This window comes from Ochlerotatus camptorhynchus, unplaced genomic scaffold (assembly GCF_037179485.1).
Source record: "Ochlerotatus camptorhynchus isolate MF236.1 unplaced genomic scaffold, CSIRO-AGI_Acam_v1.1 ptg000262l, whole genome shotgun sequence".
NCBI classification, from domain to species: Eukaryota; Metazoa; Arthropoda; class Insecta; order Diptera; family Culicidae; genus Ochlerotatus; species Ochlerotatus camptorhynchus.
This window is the reverse complement of record NW_027040752.1, coordinates 2,241,620-2,268,407: the sequence shown is the minus strand read 5'-3', so window position 1 is coordinate 2,268,407 and position 26,788 is coordinate 2,241,620. Positions and strand designations below refer to the sequence as shown.

Genomic DNA, 26,788 nt, shown 5'->3' with positions numbered 1-26,788 from the left:
AAAAGTCTGTGATTGACAATGACAAAGTTCAGCTCTGCTCGCCAGTACGAGATTGTGAATTTGCCATGTATTGCTATCGTTATCTGAATTCGACGCTGTGGAGCATATTAGTTCATCACAATCCATTTATAAGAGCGATGTGACGGTGAAGTCAAGTTAGTCCTTATCTAGAGTGCTCAGCTGTAAGGTGAAGAACTCAGCGCCTTGAGGTATTTTTGTGGTGCTTAATTCGGTGAAAAAAATTGTACTCAGAAGAATTCAAATAGTGAAACTAACGAAGTGTAAATTGTGTCGCAACTAAGTGTGAGTATCATAATATTTTTTTATGGCCCACCACTAGCCCCCACACCAAAAAGCTCTTTTGAGCCCCCTGGTAGTGCAGTCATCTCAAACTAAAAGTAAGATATTAAAAAAAATAATAATACAATCAAATAAACATATGCTTCATTGGTGTGTGCACGGAAGTGATGAACACTTAAAAAAAAACTAAATAAAGAAGGGAAGTCCAGTGGAACTATGTTCCTTTAAAGGGATCCCAGAAAAACAAAAATAAAAAACTTTTTTTTAGATGGTTACATTTACTATTTAACAACGTTTAAAATAATGTGTTGAATAACATTTATAGAGTGCAATTGTTTTTTTTTTGCGGTTGATACAGATTTAGATTTAGAGACGCATTGATCTGTAGTACTGATTTAAACTGGTTTTGAATAACATTCTGTTGTTGATCAATTTCAATCGCTCTGGCAGTGTGTTATATATAGAAGGGCCGTAAAAACATATTCGCATTTGACCAATACTACTGAAACATCTAGTTCTTACTAAATTATTTGCATATCTCGTGTTGTGACCATGAGAATTAATAGGTAAAATCAAATTATGATACATGTTTGAATTTTTTATTATATCATAAATAAATAAACATGTTTGTAGCTCACACAACCCTCGTATTGGTAAGGCGTTTTGCATGACGTTAGTGTATAGAAGAAGTGTAGAAAGTAGCCGTGATAGTGAATACACAATTTTTAAACATCTGTTTTGCAAAATTTGCAGTTTTTTAAGTTTATATTTGCAGGCACGGCCTCATACAATGATCAGATACTGCAGATGTGAGTGTATGTATCCAGAATAAAATTTAAGGAGTGCACCACGAGGAACAAAATGTCTAACTTGATACATTTAACCACAAAGTGATGAAACTTTACTTTGAATGTGTTCAATATGACTTCTCCAGGAGAGCACAGGATCTAAAACTAGACCAAGATATTTGAGTTTGAACACTTTTTCGACAATTGTCTGTCTAACAGACGGATTCGAGCGTGGATGATATTTTTTCCGTCGAGAGTGGAATAACATGTATTTAGTCTTTACCAAATTTAGAGATAATAAATTTAAATCAAAAAACCTCATGAGAATTCGCAAATCATTGCTAGAAATAAGGGAAGAAGTATCTTGACTTGGGTAGAAGATTGCTGTATCATCAGCGAATAGCCTTGGTATTCCTTTAAGAGACAGATTCCCAAGATCGTTTATATGAATAAGGAATAAAAGAGGGCCAAAATTACTGCCTTGAGGGACACCAATATAAAACGTTTGCAAAGAGCTTCTTGGATCCTCGATAGCTACATCTTGCTGCTTATTAGTTAAATAACTTCGAATAATGTCATTTGCTGCACCTCGTATTCCATAGTATTCTAATTTTTGCAAAAGAATGCTATGGTTCAGAGTATCGAACGTCTTTTTTAGGTCAATGAAGAGGCCACCAACAACGCACTTACTGTCAATTTTACAAGATAGGTACTCTACCAGTTCTACTATGGCTGTAGAAGTGCTATATCCTTTTCTGAAACCGTATTAAAGTTGGTAAAGAATATCATATTGATTCATAAAATTAACTAATCTATTGGTGAACAATTTTTCAAAAATTTTGCTAAAGACAGAAAGACTAGAGATAGGTCGAAAATTACAGGGATCAGACGAGTCACCGGATTTGAATATATGAGTTACCTTTGCTATTTTACATGCAGCTCGTTTATATTTCCTGTCACTTCATTCACATTTGCAGTGTCTCAGAAAGACAGAACGTTCCAATCGAGTAACGTTGTTCAAAGGATTTAAGTTATTTTTCGTTATTTTATTAGCAAGGTTGGTTCCAATTTGGGAAAAGAAATTATTGAAAATTTCACAAACTTCAGAATTTTTAGATATTTTTGAACCATTGTTATTAAGCTCAAAACGAGACACTGGTTTTGAACGTCCCATAATCTCGTTTAAGTTTTTCCACAATTTGGCATGACAAGTACTTTCTAACACATTTTTATAATAATCTATTTTACATCCTTTTTTGGCGTCATCTGTTCTTTTAGACACATGTTTCAACAAATTCTTTAAGTTGTTATTGTGAGGATCTTTTTTTAACTTTTTTTTTTTAAAGATATTTGTGTTTAAGTTTAATCCATTGCCATACGTAATAATTGAGCCAAGGATAATGTTTAGATTTCATTTTGACTTGTTCACTTTTAGTTTTCGTACATTGTGCTAAAATCTGTTGTATGTATTTGTTAAAGTGTTGATTGAATCATTCACATCATCACTGCAAACGAAATCGTTCAAAAAACGAGTGAAAAGATCATTTAGCTTGATTTTGTCAACAATTTTTGTAGTCAAGACAATACATTCTTTAGATCTTTTAATTTTGAGGGAAGAAACTACTAGCAAGTGATCACTCACATCGGTAAAAATAGTATCATATCTTATGCTTCCCAAATCATTATTACTGGATGCAAAATGATCCAAGATGTTTTTACTAATTGGTCGAGTTGCAAATGTATTTGAACAAACATAATCATAGGATTCTAATAGGGTTTTATACCGAACGACAACATTGTTAGTTGATAAATTGATGGGAATATTCATATCACCAACGAAGAAACGAGAACGCGTGTTTTGAACCGACAATATGTTTTCAAATTCATCATAGAACTGGTTAAAATCAAAAGATGGCGGTCTGTATAAACCAACCAATAAAATCAATTTCTCTAAACTTCCAGACGTAGAAATTGAAAACCGCCAGTTGTAACGTCTTTCAACACATTAAAACTCAATCAATCTTTCAAATAAATAGTGATACCACCAGAAGACGTATCACGACAAGAAAATACAGAGTTATATCGTAATATTTTGTATAAAACACAAATATTTGATTTTAGCCACGTTTCGCCAACAACTAACACATCAATTGGGATTTTAATACTATCTAAAAATAGAGGAATACTATCAAACTTTTGCAAACTTTTCATACCTCTTATGTTCTATTGAGCAATTCGGAAATGGCCATCAATGCTTTGAGTATAATTAAAATTAAAATCACTTTTACAATCATGATACACATACAGCCATTCAAGTACGCAAACATTCAAAGAAGACAAAAATTTTGTCAAAAAAAATTTATACAAAATTACAATTCTTCTATTACTTGCTGCTACTATTGATACCGCGCTTACTTTTGGGCGGTGATTTATTACCGTAACGGTTAATCAGTTCATACAAATCATTGCGTGTTTTGATCATTTCCGGCTTAGAGTGTTCATTTTTTTTCACTTAAGGTGATACTCTAAGGAAGTTTTAGTTTGAAACTTTAAAAGCACAAATGTCAGCTTCCACAAAACATACAAATTTGAAATTGCTACTCCTTGTTTGCTGTGCTACTACCAACAGAGAGTAGCAATTTCAAATTTGTATGTTTTGTAGAAGCTGACATTTGCGCCTTTGAAGTTTCACGCTAAGGCTTCCTTAGAGTATCACCTTAAATGTTTCCGCCTCTACTTGCCCATACTTGATGTTGAGTTTTTCTTGGTACTCTCGCATTTCACTCAACGGATTTAATTCGTCGGGCATTGTAATTGTAGTCGGATTACCATTTATCACGTAATTTTCATTAACTGAAGAAGAGAGTAGTTTCCCAAACTCCTTCTTTTTCGCAAAAACATTCTCTTATACATCATTGTCCTTGAAAGTTACGTGAATAGGAATCAACGAGTTCTCAGTTTTATTTTTCCCACTGAGTCTAACAGCTGACATAATCGAATCAGTGCCAATGCTCAAACCATAGCAAGAGATAACATCCCGAACAATTTTTACAGTATCTTCATCAGGAATGAAAGGGACCCCGAGAGCTACAGCGTTGTTATTATTCGCTTGACGAGCACTTTTATCAACTTTGTGTTCCAAATTATGGACGATTTTCGGCATAGCATGTTGCGTGTTCGTGAGCCTATCTATTTTCAGTTATAAATGCTCTTTTTCTTTCTTCAACTCTGAGATTTTTCAATAGCAGTTGTTATCTGCTGTATTTCGCACCTTACACTCTTCATTTACTGGGAGACAGCTTTACAAACTGCTCCCTTAAGTTCAGCGGCTAGCGTATCAACTATTGCAAATTTTTTATTCAGCATTTCAGTGATTCGTTGATAAATACTGGAACAGTTATGCGAGCAGAAATACATCCTGTCTTTTAAACGCCGGGCTGCATTACCAACGAGATTTCGGCATTTGTAGTGCGCCTCAGAGAAGCAGTACATGCAAGTAACCTATTTATTAGCATCTTTCTCAACTTTTTTACATTCGACACATATGCTGTCTTCTTCTTCCATCAGTGCGAGTTTAAAACAAAAACAACAGACCCAAAATCAATCGCTGGTGGTAGCCAAAAATGCACAGCTGCAATAACGAAGCAAACGTTACACACACCAATTCAACAAACTCAATCGACACGAAAGTCGCGTAAAGCTGACTGACAGAGCAATCAAATTATCATGACAAAAGATTTTAATTCGATTTATAATTCAATTTATAATTCAATATTTTTAACAGGTTCAGATCATTGTTGGGTGCCATAGCAGCACACGGAGAAAGAAACCAACTTTTCAAATAAATGTTTACAATGAACACAAAAAATCGAGCTAGTTGATTTTTAGTTTTATCTGGTAAAGCAAATTCATGCCGAAGAATAAACATTTTCAAAGAATAAATGATTTTGGCCATCCACCTTGCATTGTGGAACGCACCAGGAGCTCTTATTTGTAATTTTTCATCGATTTTTCCACCCAAATATAAAATGGCAAGTTGTAGAACCTCTCGGTTATCACCACGGTGGTGTTGCTCTCTAATTTGTTTTTCATAAAACTCCAATAACGCCAATCTTTCTGGTTCCGAAATAGCTATTTTAAAAAAAATCATGAAGTCTTTTCCAAAATGTGCCATGTTGATTGGAATTCCTTAAAAATCTCAACATTTGGAGACTTTGACGTTTCAAATTTCAGAATTTTAAAAGCTTTGCCAAGTAGCAGTTCATGTATGTGGTGTCTACAAGGGAGGCCTATAAGCTGCCTCTTAAACAATTTGTCCAGGTACTGACACGCACCTTTTTTTTCTACCGGTGTTTGATGCAGTAGTATCAAAAGATGTAAACATAATTCTGAAAACAAACGATGAAATAGTCAGAATTCTGAGGTGAACATACAAGATTTAAGATCATACCTGTCCGCAAGCCCCCATTCGACGACTGCATTGTACCAACAATCAATACGAAACTAACGATTTTAAATTGGCTCACTACTTGACTAGCCTATTGGTCCCAAGCAAATCGATTACGTACCCCATTCTAGTCAAAATTCTAGTACTACACTATGTTTGTTTTGATTCGCTATGAAAGTTTGACAGATAAAATGAGGGGTTAGTGGATTTTACTATGTTTCGAGGGGTGAATACGATTAGCTTGGGACCGAAGATAGTACCAGAGCTGAGCCAAAAAGTTGAGCTAGTTTCTTCGGGACCTACCAGTCTTAGAGTTACCTCTATGATTGTACACCGCTTCTGCTTGTTGTGCCCCCGTAGAGTTTTCGATGGGTGGAACAGCCAATAATTTGATAATGCCTTCGCCTGATACAACTATGGCCAAGCGCTCGGTTTTTGGTAGAGCTTTGGATGGTAATATGTTAGGTGCAGCTTAGAATCCCAATGTACTGTTAAATTTATATCTGGCTTAAACGACGCTTTTTAATCATGTTGCATTTGTAAGCGAATTCCTGCTCTGGCGATTCTGACAGATTCCTTGTTCAACAATAATGATGAAGCATCGTGCCCTAAAGCTTTAGCGATCGATGATATTAGAAACACAGCATTTCAATCACTCACTTTACAGCGGTCCAATGCAGCAGCTACCTCAACTGTAACAACTCGTATCAGTTGCGATTTACGTGTCAAAGCTGGTTTTGGAGAACCTAGAACGTTCAAAATATATTAATATGGATGGTAATAGGTGTATAATCTAAAAGAAGAAAAAAAAACATTAGTAATACATCACAACGTACCTGTTTTTGGAGAAGCTCTTTCGGATGTACTAGGCGAGTACACTGACCCAGCCTGGCTGTCGTTTTGTGATGATGTTTCATTTGAGGTTGCACTACAAATTTAATCCGGTCTTTGGCTTGACCCTTCTTCCTCAAAATCGCTACACGAAATGATTTCATTGGTAGGGAGAACCTCAGTTTCTTCTTCAAGATGAGCTTGTTCCCGCTGTTTTTGCAAATATTGCATGGCCTGCTTTTCTTCACGGGTTTTTGCCTTAAACTTCTTCCCGATATCAAACAAACTCCGCAATGATCCATGAAATGTGTTCCTTTTTTAAACGTCTTTCTTAACCATTCTAAGTATGCATTCTAATAAGGCTTTCCAGGTATTGAAAAATAGCAACAGTTTTTTCTTTATGCTAATGTGTTAAGTTTTTTTCTTCCAAGCATCCTTTAATTCCTTTAGTGTTAGGAAGGCACTTAGCTTACAACTTTTTTTTCAGCACGCAAATGAAACATATATTTACGAAAAACTTCACTATATGTCGGCAAGTTAACAGAATGGCCAAACGACGGCAGATATTCTCCAACTAGCCAAATGTCAACCATTTTTAACAAACTGTCGTACCACAGACAAACAGACATAACTCTCGCAAGTTGTTCATCGAACAAGCATTTAACGGACAATTTAAAAGTATCGTAGTTGGTAGTACCGCCACCTGTGGCGCACATAGTCAATTCCCTTGCGTTTAACGTTTACACACTACCGCCATCTGTTCAGCGTACTACCTACCACAGTGTGCTCAACAGATGGCGGTAATGTTTTAGCGACGATGTTTTAAAGTGAGAAATATTCAATGTGTTATGTCTGTTTGTCTGTGGTCGTACTATTCTCTATCAGTTCTCTGCTTGTTGTCTTCTTCAAACGCACTACTGATTGATCATACATCCTCAGATCGCATCCTTTTTTATACTAAAGCATAGGTAGAAAAAGCCAAGGTAGAAAAGTTTACGTAGAAATAAGTACTTGAGACCGTTGCCCGTAATACCCAAAAGGAAGCCAGATAAACAATATGCTATATGCGGGTACTTTTTTGGCACTTCTATAGGGTAGGAATTTAAAAGAAACACATATAAAGGGTTGTCCCGTATTAGGTGGATATGTTAAAAAGTCATTGTACTTTCGTCAGATTGTACTGTAAACTAAACAGCACTAACGGTTGTCCTGTACAGTTTCGGAATTATTCTACGCTTTATGTCTGTCTATGCTTCTATTTTACGTGGTCTCAGATACTCAAAAGTAATATCATCAAATGTTTTGAAGTTTGGATTCTTAAAAATTCCAAAACACAACATGATGATATTTTCAGATACATGCGTTTGATAGAAAGTAATGGTTTTTACATACCTATTTTTGACTCCACTGCGTCCTAGCAAGAAGTACGGTCGACTTAGTTCGCGCTCCGCTATTTTGGAAGTTTTCTCGCTATTCGCTTGATTTAAATTATCAGTTTTTTCTCGCTTAGAGTTCCCAGCTAAATAATTAACTAAAAGTGAGTTTTTTTTCTGAGAAGAAAGTGTGTTTTCGGCATCATCGGAAGGAAAATTGTTTTTGCGATTGCCAATTCGCCAACCATTTTGCGCACCATCGGTGCGTGGTAACGCATACCTGCACACGGATCATCGTCATCGAGTGTCAGCATCTGCCTCCGCATTACACCGCTCATCTATCATCGTGTGTTCAGCTGAGTGCCGACCCTCACATAAGCACTCACCAACGAAGACCGCCCGAACACGCGGATCGAAGATCATCCACGCTGCGCGTCGCTCCGCTGCTGCTGTGTGAACGATCGGTAGTAGTAGTATCGGATTATCAGATAAGTTTTTGTTCTTGTTTCTCTCTTTCGCCCATCAGTTAAATTTTAAGTTTGTGTTCTGTGTTCGTAGTTTTTTTTGTGTATTGTGTCCGAGTGATTATCGTTTCAGTGGTAGAGCGTTTTTCGCTCCCACTAGTACGGCAAAATGGACATTTTGTCGCAAGACGAAATGGACGTTTTGTCGGAAGATGACACTTCTTTGCCACGCGATGGCAAGAAGGGTCGAAAACGTACGTCATCTCAGAAGAAGGATGATGTCATCCCTGGTTCATCGTCTCAGTCTGGCAAAGGACAGGCTCAGATAAACCCCCGATCGCGAGCCTATCCAGATGACTTGACTGGCCCATGGGTTGTCTACTTTCAGCCCAGAAACAAACCTTTGAATGTAATGCAAATTACTAATGATCTGACGAAGCGATACTCGGCCGTGACTGAAATCACGAAGGTTAGGCACAATAAACTTCGTGTCTCTGTCTCTAACCTGAAGCAGGCTAACGAGATTGCTGCCTCCCAGCTCTTCACGCTCGAGTATAGAGTTTACATCCTAGCTCGTGAGGTGAAGATCGAAGGTGTGGTCACCGAAGCGAGTCTGACCCCCGAGATCTTGGAGAAGCAGGCGGTTGGCCGTTTCAAGAACCCTTTGCTTCCCCCGGTGAAGATACTGGATGTTCAAAAACTGGGCTCAGTATCTGTCAGCGAGGGTAAAAAGAGTTTTACCCCCACAGACTCGTTCCGTGTGACCTTTTCTGGTTCAGTCCTTCCTCACTACATCGAGCTGGGAAAACTTTGACTACCTGTGCGCTTGTTCGTTCTCCGGGTCATGAACTGCCAAAACTGTAAGCAGTTGGGACATACGGCCTCCCATTGTGGTAGCAAGGCACGCTGTTCCAACGAAAACGCATCCGTTCGCGGAAAGTTGAGAATGAAGAACCCCAAATCAGCTTGCCCAAATCAAGGAGTGGTGGGAAAAAGGAAGTTTCTACTCCTCCTGGATTCAGAAGAACTGACTATACCCAGGATTTTCCACCTCTCCCGGGGACATCCAAAACCTCTGATGTCCCATTTTTAAGAACAGAAGCCCCTTCTTCATCTGGGTTGTTCTCATTTGATAAAATTGTGGACGATATCCTCAAGTACCTGAATATTTCTGATCCTCTCAAAAGCATTGTTCTGGCAATGCTTCCTACTGTGAAGACCCTCTTGAAGCAATTGACATTGAAGTGGCCCCTCCTTGCAGCAATCATTTCCTTCGATGGACAATTTTCCAAACGAGGTCGAGGATTTGATCACTATTCTACAGTGGAATTGTCGAAGTCTTATTCCTAAATTAGACTCTTTTAAGTTTTTAGTTCACAATAATGATTGTGATGCATTTGCTCTCTTGGCTCTCTTCAGATATTGATCTTCCTTTTTATGATTTTAACATTATTCGACTGGATCGTGAGGATTCGCGTGGAGGAGGGGTACTTTTGGGGATCAAAAAGTGCCATTCCTTCTATAGAGTGAATCTTCCACAATTTCCAGGTATTGAAGTTATCGCATGTCAGGCTATTTTTAAAGGTAAGAGCCTTTGTATTGTTTCTGTTTATATTCCTCCTAGAGCCGTTGTTTATCGAAAACAACTTTCAGATATATGTTCGGTACTTCCTGCTCCACGGTTGATCATGGGAGATTTCAAATCCCACGGTACAGGCTGGGGGGAACTGTATGATGACAACCGTTCTACTTTTATACATGACCTCTGTGATAACTTCAATATGACAATTCTTAACAATGGAGAAGTAACACGTTTGGCTGGACCATCCTCGAATGGAAGTAAATTAGACCTCACACTTTGCTCTAATTCATTATCGTTGGATTGCACGTGGAATGTGATCCAGGATCCCCACGGTATTGATCACTTGCCGATCAAAATTTCGACTGCCAGTGGGTTCAATCCGTCGGAATCCGTTAACGTCGCGTACGACTTCACCCGTAATATCGATTGGACAACGTTCAAGACCGCGATAGAGGAAGCCGTGTCGTCGGTAGAAGGGCTTCCACCGTTGGAGGAATATAACTTCCTCTCCAATCTGATCTTGGACAGCGCGCTTCGAGTTCATACTCGGCCGGTTCCTGGGACGTCTTTGAGTAGGAAACCTCCTTCCCCTTGGTGGGACCAGCAATGCGCTGAGGTTTATCGTAAAAAGTCCGACGCGTTTAAGCTTTTCCGGAAACGTGGAACACCCGTGTATTTCGAAGCGGACTCTTCTCTTGAACGCAAACTCAAAAGCCTCATCAAAGCCAAGAAACGCGGATACTGGCGGCAATTCGTGGACGGATTATCGCGCGAAACGTCGATGAATACGCTTTGGAATGCGGCGCGAAGGATGCGTAACCGGTCTTCGAACAACGAGAGCGAGGAGTACTCAGATCGTTGGATTCTCAAGTTCGCGCGAAAAGTATGTCCTGATTCCGTGCCGGCACAGATGATTCCTCGCGAAACGACGAATTCGGAAGACGAGATCAGCCAGCCTTTTTCAATGCTGGAACTCTCACTCACGCTCCTTTCGTGTGGCAATTCGGCTCCGGGGGCTGATAGAATCAAGTTCAACTTGTTGAAGAACTTCCCAGACGTCGCTAAGAGGCGCATGTTGAACTTGTTTGGTCAGTTCCTGGAGTAATATTGTTCCGGATGATTGGAGGCAAGTGAGAGTTATAGCCATTAAAAAGCCTGGAAAACCCGCTTCAGATCATAACTCGTATCGTCCCATCGCGATGTTATCGTGCATTCGAAAATTGTTGGAGAAAATGATCCTTTTTCGCTTGAACAAATGGGTTGTGACGAACCACCTACTCTCAGATACTCAATTTGGTTTCCGTAGGGGCAAGGGAACGAACGACTGTCTCGTGTTGCTTTCCACAGAAATTCACTTGGCTTTTGCTAAAAAAGAGCAAATGGCTGTATTCTTGGATATCAAGGGGGCTTTTGATTCAGTATCGGTTGAAGTCCTTTCAGACAAAATCCACGCTTGTGGCCTTTCTCCATTAATAAATAACTTTTTGTACAATTTGCTGTCAGAGAAACATATGAGTTTTTCTCATGGAAACTCTACAGCTTCTCGATTTAGTTACATGGGTCTCCCCCAGGGCTCATGTTTAAGCCCCCTTTTGTATAATTTCTACGTCAGAGAAATTGACAATTGTCTAAGTGACAACTGCACGTTGAGACAACTTGCAGATGACGGCATAGTGTCTATGACAGGACCCAAAGGGGTTGACCTGCAAGGATACCTTAGACAATTTGTCTACTTGGGCTGTTCAGCTAGGTATCGAATTCTCCACGGAGAAAACTGAGTTGGTCGTTTTTTCTAGGAAGCATAGCCCAGCACAACCGAAGCTTCAACTTTTGGGTAAGCCGATCACTCATTCCATGTCTTTCAAATATCTTGGGGTCTGGTTCGATTCCAAATGCACCTGGAGATCCCACATTGAGTATCTGAGACGAAAATGCCAACAAAGGATCAATTTTCTTCAAACAATTACCGGAACGTGGTGGGGAGCCCATCCGCAAGATCTTCTAACGTTGTACCGGACAACGATTTTATCGGTTTAAGAGTACGGTAGTTTTTGCTTCCAGTCGGCGGCTAAAACGCACATCATCAAACTGGAACGGATCCAGTATCGCTGTCTTCGTATCGCGTTAGGATGCATGCACTCGACTCATACGATGAGTCTCGAAGTGTTAGCGGGCATATTGCCACTATCTGATCGGTTTTCGGAATCATCCCTCAGGCTCCTCACCCGTTGCGAAGTTATGAACCCACTGGTGATTGCACAGCATAATCCTCATCGTGTATGCTTCTCCGACTTCGGCAATTCAGTCAGTTTTGATTTATCTATGACGCAAGAGATTCGCGGAATCCCAGAACATCATCGTTCCATGATTGTTCCGTCAATTTACGCTGCAAAGTTTGGCCAAGTTGATTCCGCAAGATCGTTCTTCACAGATGGATCACTAATAGAGTCGTCCGCTGGTTTTGGTATTTTTAACGAATTTCATAGCGCCTCTCGAATGCTTCAAGCTCCTTGTTCCGTATATGTTGCTGAGCTGGCGGCAATATACTATACGCTAGAAACGATCGCCTCACTTCCACCAGATCACTATTTTATTTTGACGGATAGTCTCAGTTCTGTCGAGGCTATTCGCTCCATGAGGCCGGTAAAGCACTCCTCGTATTTTCTCATGAAAATACGAGAGCTTTTTAGTGCTTTATCTTTATCTTAATTTTTGATTTCCGAAATTTCATGTACCCTTTGGAGATTTTCGAGAGTGAAAAAAGTCAAACTTGGACGCGTTTGCGCCACCCCTAAATCATGTCCGATTGAGCTCAAATTTTGCATAGGGTCATTTTTCGAGACAATAAACATTTTGTATATGGTTTGTTAGCGAAATTTGATGGTCAAATTTTTCCCATACATTCATTGGCAGTCTATTGTAGAACGACCGCCAGTAAACCCGTGTTGATCAGCACTCAGATACTGCTTGCTGTGAGAGAGCAACGGTTCCATAATAACAAGCTCGAATATTTTCGAAACAGCACTCAGCGATGTAATTCCACGATAGTTATCCACGGCTCGTTTGCTTCCCTTTTTGTGGACAGGAAACATGTGTGCAAATTTCCAGGAGGATGGAAATATACCACTGGAGAGGGACATACGGAATAGACGGTGAAGTGGAGTTAACAAGCAAGCAATATGTTTCTTCAAAAACACGGACGGAACTCCATCGGGTCCAGGGTTGAAGGACGATTTGAGCTGCGTTGCAGCGTTAGAAAGCATCTCAACGTTGACATCAATTGCACCCAGCGTTTGACCATTTAGTGGGATGTTCCTGGCTGCGAGGAAAACATGGTCGTCACTTAGTCTCTCATCAGTGAACACACTGGCAAATTGACAGAAAAAAGGCGGTAAATATCCTGCGGAGTGGAAGCTACTTCACTGTTCACTTCCATTGACGATGGGAGGCCAGATTCTCTGCGTTGCTCGTTCACGTAGTTCCAGAAGGATTTCGGGTGTAGTTTAAGGTTACGCTGAATACCTCGTTGAAATCACAGAAAACATCGACGACTGGCTCGCTGATACTCGTGATTATGCCTCACGTAGTGATGTTTCAGAGAAAACGTGCGATACTTCGTAAATCTTCTCAATGTCACTTCAACCTACGCAGCTCAATCGTCTGCCAGGGAGGGTGAGAGTCTTTGCGGTGAATTCTTTTCGGGACGTGTCTGTCAATGACATATGCCAAGACTTGAGAAAAAGTTTGCGCAGCGGCCTCAACGTCGTCATGATCGAGAATGTTCTCCCAGTCCATGTTTGACAACACATCTACAATGCTTCGATGGTTGGCCTTTCGAAAGTCATAAGAAACCGCAGCAGAAAGACTATCGAAATCACGAACGAGGTTGTCCTCAACAATGACAATCACAGGAGGGTGGTGCGGAACAAGCTTAACTAGTGGACAAGGTGCTGTGGAAATAAACGGAGCATTGTCCTGAGTGCTCACGCAGCAGAGGTCCAAACTACGGTTGTTCTCGTTGACTACGTGGGTAATTTGAGAAAGCGTTGCTACGCTATAGTTATCGAGAAGGCCGATAGCTCCTGCGTGAAATACAGAACGTTCTGGATCTGGATAGAGGAAGCCGCTATGGGATGGTTTCCACGAAACGCCTGCTAGGTTAAAGTCCCCAAAAATGAATAGCTCATCAATTGGAGTCGCTCTTTCCATTACTGTGAAGACTGATTGACAGTGAGTTTCGATGAGTTCAAGATCACGAACTCGATCTGGAGGCATGTACAATGCGCACAAAAATAATGTGCGATCGCCCAGTTTAATGGCTGTCCAAACCTGTTCCACACTGTTCCACGATTCATTTTCCATTGCACTCGCCTCCAATCCGGAACGGACAGCCCCAAGAACGCCACCACCAGTAGATTTTCGACTGTTGTTTGGATTCCGATCGCAACGAAAAACCTCATAATTGGATCCGAACACCTGGCTGGAAAGCGTTCGCGAATCGAGCCACGGCTCACATAGGACAATCACATCATAGCAACAATCCGATATTAATTAATCCGATATTAATTATGTACTCGCCTGTTCTAGCAAGTTGGAAGACCCCCAATCCACATCTAAACTCAGGGCCAGGACGACTATGATGAACGCTGACAGGAATTAGCACGACTGAGTTAAAGGAACCGGGGGCTTCCATAAAGCTTTCCACGATGCGTCCCGGTTGAAAAGCAGATTGGTTCATCCAGAGTTCAGAAGACATCGAGCTAGTTTTCAGAAGGCGAGGTTGGATCGGATGGTTGCGTTAAGTATTCGCTGCTGGACGCGGAAGGTGTCTCAGAAAAAGAAGGTTTTGGAACGAAGACCTCGTCACCGATTCCAAAACCAGGGCCAGGATGACTTCTGATGATTAGATCTACAAACAGCTCGACTGGTTCGGAGGGATCAGAGGCTTCCGAAGCGCTGTGTTGTTGCGTCCCAGATCCGCCCAACAGCACGTTAGTAATTGAAAAGGAAGTATCCTGGAACTGGTGTCACTGTGCTGGACCAATACGGGTGATTTTGGTTACCTTCTTTGACCGGGAATCATCGAACTCACGGAACTGAATGCCCTCCGGCCACGAATCGCAGAAAAGGGCAACCCGTTTGTTTTGGTTGACGCCGACTTTGAAGAAAACGTAGTTTAACGTTGACGGATCTTTTCCTCTGGGAACCAACTTGGCAACCCGAGGTTTCTCGTCTGTTTGCAGACACAAACACTTAGAGACAAAAGATGAAATTTCATCGTTCGTAGTAGTGGGATGAAACGCCGATAAGTAAACCCACACCAGATCATCGTTCAGGTCCACGGTTCTGACCGAGTTGATAAGTGCTTTCTTACCACACAGTATGGGCTTGTCGTCAGTGCTAGATAAAGTACGGCGACGTTTCGGGGTGCCACGATAGGAATCAAAGCGGTCATTTCTGGGCCAACGTAGAGTTGAGCCGACTGCGATCTTCGATTCCACTTTGGCTGCAAGAGCAATAACAGCCGAATTCAATCTCTCGATGTCCTCTTTCATCGAATCAACCGCATTTGGAGCCACAGAAGTCTGATTGACGTCACGGTTCACGATATTACGGAAGTGGCCGTTTGAAAAAAGCGCCGCACAGTGATCGCACATCCAGAAGACATTCTTCTCGTACAATCCAAGTTGATCAAGAAGTTCGAGATCAACTTTGGCACAAATCACGTGAAATGTGTCGCCACAAAAACCGCGACAAACAATACGTTCGAAGTCTGAAATGGTTTTTTGGCACTTCTTGCAAGCCATGATCACTGTACTGAAACGATGTACTCGTACGGAAGGTTTCTTACGAACTAACTTATATGATCTATTCTGGATCTACACCAATGCGTGCGATGTTTTTTTTCTTATCGGTTTGCTACCTACGTTCGGCCCTACTATCGATCGTGAAGCGATCGATAAGGTACGGGATGGAATTATAATGGACATTGGTTGAAGTAGATCAACCATATCACCTATACTGATCAAGTGAGTGATCTTGAAGTGGCATGTGGTGGCTAGAGATACAAAAAAACTTATACCTCGGTGACCGGCGTGAACAAATGTTATGTGGCGGGGTTTGCAAAAACAAATTAAAAAGCGATTCTCTGCCCTGAGGAACAACATTTTTGAAAATTATGCTTTTCAATTAGACCCGAACTCCAAACCCTTTTGGAAACTCACAAAAATTTTGAAAAAAGAAACATCAAAAGCCTATTTTAGCGCTTAAAGAAGGTGGTAAAATTTTGATCACGAGAGTTCCCATAGTTTCAGTTTGGGTCTTACTAGTCCTATTGAGAATCAGGTTGCTCGGGATTATCTGAATATTTTCTCTCGGGAACTAAAAAGTTTCATAATATGAAAGCTCCAGGTTATGACGGAATTTTCTATATCATCATCATTATCATCATCATCAAAAAACTCCCAGAGAGTACCTTGTCTATCTTGGTGAAAAAATCCAGCGATTAAAAATCCAGCTGAAGCCTCTACATAGCTACCGTCCAATAAGTTTGCTTTCTTCAATAAGTAAACTTTTTGAATAGATTATTTTGAATGGAATGATGTTTCACATCAATACGAACTCAATTTTTGCAGATGGGCAATTTGGATTTCGCCATGGACATTCAACTACTCAACTCTTAAGATTTTCCAATTTAATTCGTTCAAACAAATCTGAAAGCTGCTCAACTGGAGTTGCTCTTCTAGACATATAAAAAAAAGCATTCGACAGTGTTTGACATAAAGGTTTGATTGCTAAATTGAAAAAGCTTAATTTTCCACTCTATATTATGAAATTAGTTCAAAATTCGAGTAGTTCAGTTTTAGTACACTGAAGAAGTCTGATCATTGTAGACGAAATACGCGTATCTGTCAAGGATAAGCACATAAGGTAGTGGAATTAAATGGAAATTACTAATCCTTCTCTCTTTCTCTCTATCTCTCTCTGTATACAGGTATTCCACTAAGACGCCCACATTCATCAGGAGTTCAACATTATTTAACTGACATAACTCTGCAGGTAAATTATCAAAATTCCAAATCTGAACGACTACCTGTTAGAGCAGGAGTTCCTCAGGGGAGCATTCTTGGCCTACATTTTATAACATTTTCACTTCGGACCTCCCTGATTTGCCACTGGGTTGCCGCAAACCTTTGTTCGTTCATGACACAGGCATTTCTGCTAAAGGAAGAAATCTTCGTGTTATTTGCAGCAGACTGCAGAATAGTTTAGATATTTTCTGGAAGATTTATGGAAGATTTTTCCCAACGCTTCCAAAACTCAACTTATAATACATCCAAATAAGCCTAGAGCTTCCTTTTTAAAACCTAGTAGTAGTCACTTAGTCACTATGAACGGATTACAATTGGAAGGCAGCCCAGTTTTTACACTCAGAAGATCCCTGCCAATGACCTTTTTCCTTATTTAACCGTCGGTCTCTGTTCCGGAATCTAGTGTCAATCACCGACGGACATCGATTGCCATCCATTGAGGGCAATCGAATATGTATGAAGGCAGCTTCCACACCTACGTAGGATACCGCACCCATTCAAACACATATGGGCCGGGACCAACGGCTTTACTTCCCTTTCGAAGGAAGACGTGACCTGAGATTTTTTATGCCTCAGAAAAATACCACCGACCTCGGCTGGGATTGAACCCGACCCATGGGGGTGAGAAAACAGTCACGCTTACTACTATACCACCGGCTTCGGCAAAATTAATTTGTTGTTTTTATCGATAATCGTACTTCGCATCCAGGGGATTATCCACTCAGCAGTTTGTAGTCCAAAGTGGAATAGGACTAGAAAGTAATCTCGCTTTTTTTTAGTAAGCCTGAACAGGAAACCAGAAGAAGATGAGTTGTACAAACGAATTATTGACAAATGGACTAATCTCAAGTAGTATTACCAGTGTTCGATCGTGGAGATCAAATTCGGATGCCGGAGGTATTACTACCCGCTATATCTGATAGCAGCACACCAAACCACGGGAAAAAGTAATTCACCCTTGTAGCACACTTCACTGGTATCGCAATGCTCTTTCTTGTGACGGTTTCTTCGTCACGAATCACCCACTGTAAATATCACGGTTTCAATCAATCCCGTGATCCATTTATTGTCACCTTTGGCTAACACCGAGATAAGGTTCGGACTTCGAAAGAACTCTCGAATTTACTGCACTGAGAGGGTTTGCTTTTTTGCCCGGAATAAAGGGAACGACTTGGGTTTGTTACCGGTTGCTTTGGCTTTATGTTTTGTACTGATGGGATTGTATAACTTACTTAACATTGAATGGGGTTTGTGCGTACTATAGTTTGTGGGTCGATCGTAAATTTGCAGAAACGTTCCTTATGACCGACAATGCCATTTTGAATCCAGCCTTATTTTTTAAAAGGGCATATAGAAATAAAACAAGCTTATCTTCAGAAAATTTTTTACTCGAAAACTGTTTCCCGATCGGTTTGGTGTCTTCGGCAATATTTCAGATAATCATAACTTGGATCATAACTTGAAAACATCACTTCCAATCGAAATAACGTTAGGGACCAGATATTTACAGATTTTAGGAGTCATAGAATTTGTCGCACTTAAGCTTACATTCATAATTATGGATAGTTTACAGAAAGAGAGAAGGATTAGTAATTTCCATTTAATTCCACTACCTTATTTGCTTATCCTTGACAGATACGCGTATTTCGTTTACAATGCGCAGACTTCTTCAGTGTCTTCTACTTATACTGTACTAAAGGGTGATACGGTCAAAATTTGGTCAATATCAACTTGACGTATTTCTTTCAATTTTGCATTTAAAAAACCTGAACACCCCTCATTTTGAAGGTGTGTGTGTGTAGAATGTTGCTCCTATTTTGATTTTGGAATTCACTCTTCAGTTGTCAAAATGCCGTCCAAGCAAGAAGAGCAGCGTATCAAAATTTTGCTCGCGCATCGCGAAAATCCGAGCTACTCGCACGCAAAGTTGGCAAAATCGCTAAAAGTTGCCAAATCAACCGTTACAAATGTAATTAAAGTGTTTGGGGAACGTTTGTCGACAGCCAGGAAGTCTCGATCGGGGGGAAATCGAAAACCGGAAGCCGCTGAGACGACAAAGAGAGTTGCCGGTAGTTTCAATCGAAACCCTAACCTCTCTCTCCGAGATGCCGCAAATAAGCTGGGTGTATCGTCTACAACCGTGCATCGAGCCAAAAAACGAGCCGGACTATCGACTTACAAGAAGGTAGTGACTCCAAATCGCGATGATAAACAAAATACGACGGCCAAAGCGCGATCCCGGAGGCTGTACACGACGATGCTGCCGAAGTTTGACTGCGTGGTAATGGACGACGAAACCTACGTCAAAGCCGACTACAAGCAGCTTCCGGGACAGGAGTTTTATACGGCCAAAGGAAGGGGAAAGGTAGCAGATGTTTTCAAGCACATGAAACTGTCAAAGTTCGCAAAGAAATATCTGGTTTGGCAAGCCATCTGTACCTGTGGCTTGAAAAGCAGCATTTTCATAGCTTCCGGGACTGTCAACCAAGAAATTTACGTGAAAGAGTGTTTGAATAAACGTCTGCTGCCTTTCCTGAAGAAACACGGTTGTTCCGTACTGTTTTGGCCGGATTTGGCATCTTGCCATTACGGTAAAAAGGCCATGGAGTGGTACGCCGCCAACAACGTGCAGGTGGTTCCCAAGGACAAGAACCCTCCCAACACGCCAGAGCTCCGCCCAATTGAGAAATACTGGGCTATTGTCAAGCGGAACCTAAAGAAGACCAAAAAAAACTGCTAAGGGCGAGCAGCAGTTCAAGGCAAACTGGCTTTCTGCGGCGAAGAAGGTGGACAAGGTGGCTGTACAAAATCTGATGGCAGGGGTCAAGCGTAAGGCCCGGCAATTCGGATTTGGAAAAGCGGAAGCCTAACTGAATATTTTTCCTGAATTTTATACTAATTGAACTTGAAAAAGAAATTTAATTTGATTTTTTATATAAACGATTTCACCGATTTACACGCGTTTTCCCTTGACCAAATTTTGACCGTATCACCCTTTAGGGACGTGTATAAGCAGAAGACATTGAAGAAGTCTCTATCTTCAAACAGGTATTCCACTAAGACGCCCACATTCATAAGGAATTCAAATATCTCATTGATTTCACTTCAAATAAGTTTTATGTAAGCTATACATTTGACACATCTACTAACAAAGGCTGGTGAAAAAAGGATTTAAAAAAATACTTGTTGGCTGTCCCTAGCCGCACATCCACCTCATACTAATGTTTACTAATTGGCGTTCTTCGAAAAACTTGTCGCTTCTAGCAAATATTGACTGTTTATTTTGGAAATTTTCGGTTGAGTGAAAGGATAGTCCGAAGTCTGCTATATTTCACACACAGACTGACGTTTGCTAGAGTAAAGAATTACAGAGTCAACATCAACGCCAATTACAGCCAATATTTAGTAATGATTGTGTTGATAGATGATCGACATCGCAGATATTTCAAACCTTTGCCAAGTTTCCAAAGCGGAAATTGTTTCACAGTTAAAATAACGTTTAAAACATCATCGCTCGTTCTAAAAGCGCCTACGGACCCCACTCCGATGTCCTGTTAGTCTTGAAACCCGAAAGCGGTAGTTATCGAACGTGTTAAGATTTTGGTATCAAGATTTATTTGGATCTACCAGTTTTGCTTTAGCTCACTCACTTGCTTTAGCTTCTTTCGATAGCAGCCGTTTCTTCCATTGAAACGAAAATTAAAATTAAATTGCTGCTATATTTATTTATATTGGTAAGGTAAGCAATCAGGCTAAGGCCTTGTTCTCCTCTGCTGTCCGAAGAAGTCGTCTCCACTCTCTGCTCGATCCATGGCCACACTTCGGCTGCCTCGTAGTCTGCGAAGGGTCTGCAGGTCGTCTTCTACTTGCCCGCTGCGAGTCTCTTCTTCTTGTTCCTGTTGGGTCGCCTTCGAGAACCATTTTTCCTGGGTTGTAGTGCGGCATTCATGAAACGACTTTATTCGCTTTTAAATAAAGAAGACGACCCTATATTCAATCTTTTTACAATCAAAATAATCTACAGACCCTACATGATAAGGAAAAAAATACTCAAAATTAAATTTATAGAAACTCAACGTTGGGTTCTATCATTTGAGATCCACCGTTGAGTGAATTAGCAAAGTTACGTTGGTTTAAATTTACTCATCTATTGAGTTAAAATGTTTTTTTTTCCCTTTATTTGTTTTCCGTTCATTTTTGACGCCACAGAAGCAGCTCCCACACCTGGACCCTACCCCTATCGACCCATCAACTTATGAGCCGGGAACCAACTGCTTTTCTTCCCTGTGTGATCAGAGATGTTATGCCTCAGAAAATCCCGGCGGCGCTGACTGGGATTGAACCCAGGCCTGCCGGGGTGAGAGGTAATCACGCTCAACACTACTCCATTGGTGCTCCAACTTAATCATTGTTAAGCTCAAAACGTAATATTTTTCACTATTGATTGATATAACACTTTCCGTATTTGTTTAAAAGTTACATGTTTGCGAATTTTGTTGCATAAAGTTATTATGAATTAAACAAAACACGCTGTGACTCATAGTAAAAAAGAACTAAATTTTCAGTTAAAAGTACTCATCCGTTTAACTTATTTTTCGATGAAAATCATAGCAACCTGCACTGTGTCGATGCTGTCATATTTTCGTGCTCCATTGCCTCCGTTCGTGCTCCATCGGTCATCGTATTAGTCTTCGTTAGTGCGTGGCACGAAGCGACAAAAAAACATTGGATGCTGGTAGGTTGTGAGTGTTTTTAGTTCCATTGTAGCATGATGATGATGATGATAGCATGATAGTGGCTTACACATTGAAGCACGTAAACTTAGTCCGATAGCAGTGGGCTCTCTTCTCTGTTTATCTTGATCAAGCTTAATAACCTCTGATTGTCCTCAACATGTCGCTGTATGAAGGGCCAAAAATGGATTAGGTGAATTGATAGGCAAAATCGCCTATACGCATCTACGGGACAATAAAGAATCTCCTTCCAGCAACATGATCAGCCAATTGATCAACAAGACGAGTTCCCAAACAGGAAGATGCCGCAATGAGTGGGGTGAAGAGCCCGCCCTCTATCCACGAAATGTTATCAACAGGGAGTTGACATTCCCACTCTCCCCGTCCAAATCGCTTCAATCGGGTGCCCCTTTTTTGTATGTATTTAAATGTTAATGTTATGTAAATGTTATATATAATGAATCATCACTTATGCGAGTCGATTGTTATGAATATTGTCAATAATACTTACATATAGATGAAGATGATGCCACCAATCCAACTTTGAATCGTTCGGAGAAGGGGCTCATGGTTCCACTCATCCTGTATAGTCTTCTTTTTCTTCTTCCGGCTCGCTCACCACCCGAAATGAACGCTCGGTGCATCATAGATTTGATATGGTTAGTAATAGTGTTACATGCAACAGAAAATGATGAGTTTTTTAAAGTAATATTTTCATCTGAATTCCTAGCTAACCACATCGTATCTCAGTGACAATGTCACACTCTGAACCTACATTTAAAGTTATGTCTTGATTATATGGTTACTGTGCAAGTACCACAAGTTCAACAACGCCCAACTATGGACAGTTCAATGCTATGGACACCAAAGAATATATAGAGATAAAGCTCAAAAATACAGTTTTAACTGATAGTGACTCATCAAGCTGTTCCATATTGGACCCTGCCAACCCACGGAACCTGTAATGTGGGCCATCAGAATGGTTCATCGGTTGCTAAGTCAAGTACTGCTCAAACTGAAGCGATACATTTCTCAATGTTTCAACTTTATTCTAATGTAAACTTAATATCGTCTCGCCCATATGCCCATACACACCCAAAACCCATCCCCACACAAAATCAAATAAAAAGGTTTATGGTAAACACGTCCGGACATTAACAGGGAAATGGGTTTACATCTTCACTATCGCAACTACGGGTAATCATCGAAAGTATTTGCATTTTACTCAGGCACTTTTGAGGGAACTTCTTGACTCTAATACCTGAAATGTGCCACGACCAACCTGGCACAACGATGCCGTTACGCTCTCTGATCAAAGCGCAGGGAGTGTTTTAGTTCCGTTGTTTACAAAAATCTTAATTTGTATCTAATGTAGATTTGCATGGACCATGAGCTTCCGAAGAAGTCGAACTTGGTATAAGGACGATGAGGATTTATTCTGCTGCAAACGAGTGGTGGCGCGTAGACGAGTGGTTGCGGAAGTGCTTATTAATTGTTGTGTAATAATTTCAATGGCTGCAAATAAATGCATTTTAACTTTGGTTGTCATATATTCGTTGTCATATAAAGAATGGAAAATTATTAAATTATGAATTATTCCAACGTTGGGTAAAGTTTACCTATTTATTAACCTAATTTTTCCTAGCCCCACTCAAGACACGTTTAGGTGAAAGGAACTCAATTTTGGTACTTTTTTCTTACCGTGTAGAAATTCTTGTGGTACCACTATTTTTGAAATTTGTCAAGAAATTCAAACAAAGTCATTGGATTGATGAAATATTTATCCTGTTTTTTTCAGGTGGTTCAAAATGGATCAACAATCGTATGAAAGTGAAATTAAGTCGGGTGGCCACGGCGAAAAATTCCAAACAGACGTTGCCCTCGTACTGTTGCTGCGTACGCGGGAATTAAGTTCCACTACAAGGATGGCGTATGAAATGAAGATGGCCGACAAGTTTGACGATGTTGTGTTGATTGACGATACAAACAAGGAGATCCACTTAATTCAAGCAAAACACGCCGATACCAAGGATGAAAAGGTTAAAAATATCGATCTGGATGCCCTGTTTCCAACTGGAAATAGTGCCAAACGCACCGGGGACTTTGATTTGTGCAAGTATGCCAAATCCTACATGACTGTGACTGGAAGATTGGAACTAACGGCGTTCAAGAAGATGTTTTACATCTTCACCAATAAGGATCTGAAACAGACCGATAACGAGTGGGTGAAGATCGAAGAACGAGAAGTTAATGAAATCCTACGTTTTTCTGGATCCAGTGCCAAAAACCTGGAACTTATTCCAAGCGAAAAGGCTATCAATTACATCAACAAAGATATCATTGCGATTAAAGATGCGATCAAAGAGTTCTTTCACAGCGGAACGGTCAGCCAAATTTTTGCTCACTATTGCACTCCATTGAAAGACGTTATGATCATAGACCGGAAAAAGTGTCGCTTTGCAAGCAACTTCAATGCTGAACATACAAATCCCAATGTTGCCAAGCTATACACCATGTTGCAAAGCGATCAGGTTGATATGAAGAAAGAAGTAACCGTCAACAATAATTTCCTGGTGAGAGACTCAAGGATCAAACTTTTGCCACCATTCGTTGGTGAGGATGACATTCGTGGCTTCTTTCGCGATTTGACTCTATCGGTGGGTCAACCAAACGATTTGCAACCCATCATCGTTGGTGAACTACTGGCTTGGATGAAGACGTGGATTCAACCGGACATTCTCGGTAAGCTGGGGCAAAAGGACTTGGATCAGGTGTATATCGACCTGAAAGATTATTTTGTCAAATGCAACGAACCTGACAACAAAAATAGGAAGCGTTTTTTGGGTATAAAACAATGCTTTGGACAATTAAAGCGTGGAATGGAGACGGGTATGATAAAGCGCGTAATGGCAGAGGTGGAAGAATGGGAATTTACGTATATTAACCGCCATATCAAGTACGAAGAGACGGCATTAGAACCAACCGGCGGAATGCATGCTACTATGGAAAGGATGGACATCGTAAGGGAATCAGAGGGTAAATTGTTAAGTATTGTTAAGAAACGGTCAGGCAACGACAAGGTAACATATAAGGATAGGACTAGCACAATAATTCGACAGATAAGTGATACTAGATTAGTTGAAGAGCTTCGAGGAAGATTCAAAAACCAGCAACATATTTTACTTGTAGCAGACCCCGGTATGGGAAAAACCATTTTACTGCAGTTTTTGGCATTTCAGGTTCAAAAACAAAGCCACTCTGCAGTATTCTTGGTGTATTTAAGCACGCTTTGTAATGCACTAAACAAAATTGAAAAAGTATCAAACTTAGACGATGTCCGGGAAATTCTCAGCGCTGTTCTTTCAGAGAATAACTGTAATCTCATCCTTAATGCCCCGGAAAGGCGAAATGACGAAGGATATTCCATTATTTTAGCATTGGATGCATTTGACGAAATACATTCCAAATACACCGAGAAAGTAATTTGTATACTTGAACTGCTCAGCTCTATAAAGAGTATTCAGTTCATAATCAGCTCGAGACTCCACGTGCAGGAATTATTGCAAAGGAAGTTCGATGTGAAGCTAATATCCCTAGTCCCTTTTCGGCATGAAGATCAGATCCAGTACTTGAAGAAAATATGGATGAAGGACAGTGCTCATGAAAAAGTTGTTGAAAACTTTTCGGAACTTCTTTTAAAAAAATATCATTCCAGCATTTTATCCAACTTGAGTGAAATTTCCGGTTTGCCTCTGATGATGCGAATGCTCGCTGAAATTTACTCTGACAAATTCGAACAATTTATTTCAGCAGCAAATTCCGACAATATGAAACCGTTTGATTGGTCAGAAGACACATTGAATATTGTGCAACTGTTAGAGCAGTTTGCCAAGACATGTTTTCACAAGAAATTTGTAGAAAAATTTAAGTCCACCGTTGATATCAACGATGCTGAATTCAATTCACTGACTAACGTGTACATTTTGGAACATCAACTGCTAGCGATAAAGCTGCTAGACATTGAAATGCTCATGGATTTATTCACGGTGCCGTTTTTTAAGAAAATATATGACTCATTCAAAAGCCGTTGTGAGAAGGATGCAGAAAAGTCTATTTTGGTGAAAGTAGTCAACAATAATGTTCAGTTCTGCCATTTATCATTTGGTGAATACTTCGTAGCAACATATTTAAGTGATAACATTTCCAAGTTGGAACCAAACTTATTGATCAACGTTCTATCTCAACACGATGTTATTAGGAAACTGACACTGATCAAGCTAGGAGAAAATGAAAACTGCTCCGAAACTTTAAACCATTTGTGCAGAATAAACACGAACGTACCTTTGTGGGTATGCAAGAGTGGTTGTCTGAAATTGGTTTCATCCCTAGAATTTGAAAAGTTCTCCACTATTAAACTAAATTATATGTTAAAAGTATCTGCGAAATGCGGATATTTCGAAATATGTAATTTTCTAATTGATTACAATGCAAATGTCGATAAATGCAATGCGCTGCATTCTGCCGTTGAGAATGGCCATCTGAGAGTTGTGAAACTATTGATAGCGAAAAATGCGGACCCAAATGAGGTGGACGATAGGAGATGGACTGCACTCCATCATGCATGCAAAAACGGAAATGCAGAAATAGTTCAATTCTTTATTGATCGCCGTATGAACACTTCCTCTCGGTCAATCGACGGTGAAACTCCATTTCACATTGCTGCGGAGAATGGCCATCTGAATATTGCTAAACTATTGATAGAGAATAATGCGGACCCAAATGAGATGGACGATAATAAATGGACTGCACTTCATTGTGCATGCCAAAACGGAAATGTAGAACTAGTTCAATTCTTTATTGATCGCGGTATGAACATTTCCTCTCGGTCAACCACAGGTAGAACTCCACTTCTCATTGCTGCGGAGAACGGCCATCTGAGTGTTGTTAAACTATTGATAGCGAATAATGCGGACCCAAATGTGATGAACGATAATAAATGGACTGCACTTCATTATGCATGCAAAAACGGAAATGTAGAACTAGTTCAATTCTTTATTGATCGCGGTTTGAACACTTCCTCGCGGTCAATCGAAGGTGCAACTCCACTTCACATTGCTGCGTGGAACGACCGTCTGAATATTGTTAATCTGTTGATAGCAAATAATGCGGACCCAAATGA

General features: G+C 40.4%; 1 long non-coding RNA gene across 1 annotated transcript; it reads left to right on the top strand.

The window, feature by feature from the left end:
* LOC135705235 (uncharacterized) lies at positions 1-26,573 on the top strand. The gene is made up of 3 exons (XR_010517830.1): positions 1-303; positions 16,780-16,844; positions 23,408-26,573. It is a non-coding gene; the product is annotated as an uncharacterized LOC135705235 (long non-coding RNA).
* Positions 26,574-26,788: the final 215 nt, after the last annotated feature.